The sequence below is a fragment of the Colobus angolensis genome, unplaced genomic scaffold, assembly GCF_000951035.1.
Source record: "Colobus angolensis palliatus isolate OR3802 unplaced genomic scaffold, Cang.pa_1.0 Scaffold171, whole genome shotgun sequence".
NCBI classification, from domain to species: Eukaryota; Metazoa; Chordata; class Mammalia; order Primates; family Cercopithecidae; genus Colobus; species Colobus angolensis.
The window spans coordinates 1,311,761-1,313,937 of record NW_012114833.1 but is presented as its reverse complement, the minus strand read 5'-3'; the positions used below and the strand labels follow the sequence as shown (position 1 = coordinate 1,313,937).

At 46.1% G+C, this 2,177-nt stretch overlaps 1 pseudogene across 1 annotated transcript in view; it reads right to left on the bottom strand.

Moving 5' to 3' along the window:
- Positions 1–1,160: 1,160 nt before the first annotated feature.
- Positions 1,161–2,177, bottom strand: part of LOC105509191 — an 8,088-nt pseudogene continuing 7,071 nt past the window's right edge. Inside the window, exon 2 of the transcript XR_001001399.1 lies at positions 1,161–1,935. The product of XR_001001399.1 is annotated as a small nuclear ribonucleoprotein-associated protein N-like (transcript). The remainder of the gene's footprint in view (positions 1,936–2,177) is intronic.

Genomic DNA, 2,177 nt, shown 5'->3' with positions numbered 1-2,177 from the left:
ACCATGCCCAGCTAATTTTTGTACTTTTAGTAGAGACATGGTTTCACTATGTTAGCCTGGCTGGTCTCGAATTCCTGACCTCAGGTGATCGACCTGCCTCAGCCTCCCAAAGTGCTGGGATTACAGGCATGAGCCACCACGCCTAATTTACCCATTCTTCAACTTTCCTGGTCCCCCAAACTTGTGGCTCCCCCTGAGGTTCTACAGGGGCCTTCTATCTGGGTTGTGTTCCTAATCTCCATCCCTTCCCTCTGCCCTCTGGAGAGGGTCTAAATGCCTCTGAATGGTCTTCCACTCCCACCAGGCCCACTGACTACCCCAAGCCCTTCCTTCCTTGCCAGCATATCCCTCCCTCCATCCCTTCACAGACCCTACTCTTTGTGCTAGGGTGGTGAAGCAACATTTCAACAGGAGCAGGTTTTGAGAGCAGATTCCAATTTTGGGCCTGATTCCTACCAGCTGTGTGGCCTTGGGCATGTTGCTTAACTTCTCTGGTCCTCTAGCTTCTCATCTGTAATAAGACTTCCTTCACAATCCTGGGGTGAGGGTTAAATTGCATAAAGCCCTTAGCACAGTATGCAGCACATTATAAACATTCAATAAATATTAGCTACTGTTATTATTAGAGGAGTAAGGGAAAGAAGGGGAGGGGGCAGGGGGACTCAAGAAATCAGAAAATGTATATTTTTAAAATTATTTCCCACCAGAATGAATATTTTTTTATTCAGCACAATGTGTTGTGGGCATCAAATAATATTAAATCTATGCTGGGTTCTGGCAGGATAAATGCCAACATCACCAACAGGGCTTCCAGGGACTATAAGTGCCTTAGTGTGCTAAAGCAGAGAAGATACTACTTGATATGTTTTTGAAGCTGAAGTGCTTCCAAGTTTTGTAGTTTCAATTCTGTTACTTCTTGGGAACATTTTAAATAACAAGAACATGAAGAAATAAACAGTGTTGGTTCCCTAATGTTAAAGTTTCAGGAATGTGGTTATTGCTTTCCAGAAAAGACCATGAGAATGACCTCATTTCCGACTAAGGAAAAGTTGAACTCTTCTCCATTTTTTCCACCTTATGAACCCAACAAAAAGAGCAAAGAGGAATATAATCAATGAGTTTATCTTAATGAAAGCTGATGGCTTCAATATATTTTTTCCCACAGTTTAATTGCTTTAGGCATTTATTATTAGCTATGAATAACGCAGAAAAAAGGGACAAAAAGCTCACAAACACTACACAATTTCACAAGATGCATTGCAAGGGGAAAAGTGACTGAGATGGATCAGCAGTATCCTAGGGTCTTGGTGGATGCATTCCTGGTGGAGGGGGTCTCATTCCTGGAAGGGGCATGCCTATTGACATCCCTCCAGCAAGGGGAGGCCCAATTGGTAGGCCCATGGGTGGTTTCATACCAGGTGGAGGAAACATAATGCCTGGAGGTGGGGCTGCTCTGCCAACAGGTGGGGGTGGAGTCCCCAGTCCTGGTAGGTATTGTGTTGGGGCTCTAGTAATGCTCTTCTCTGTGGAGTCATTACCTGCTGGGATGGTTCCTCAACTTCTGGGACAGGGCCTGCTAATCCAGCAGGAGCCTGGGAAATTGATACACCAGCTGATACTCCTCTACCAGCTGCCCTAACAACGCCAGGGCCTCCTGCAGCTCCAGCAAGTGGTACCCGAGCAATGCCAGTATCTTTGTGGGGTAGCCACTCCATAGTCATGGATACCAAGTTCTCCCCATGCAGCAACACCAGACCCTAAAAGTGCTTTTCTTTGAGCTCTGGTTGCTTCACATTCTTTGGCTTGATCTTTCTCAACTCATCACAATCGCAGAGGATCAAATTCACATGCTTGTCAAACGCCTTAAAGGCGCCAAAGAAGATTCTGCCTTCCTGTAGGATGCATTTCATTCTATAGTCAATGTGCTGCTGCAGTCTTGCTACTCATGCCCACAGTCGTGACTGCTGCTCCACCAAATCCCGTGTCCACAGTTAAAACTTCGTGCTTCTTGAGACCTGGGGGAAGGCTACAGATAAAGGTATGGTGCAGGTTCTCCTAGAAATAATGCAAGCTGAGGAGGCAATGTGGTGGTTCATGCCTGTAATCCCAACACTTTGGGAGGCTGAGGAGGGCAGATCACCTGAAGTCAGGAGTTCGAGACCAACCTGGCCAACATG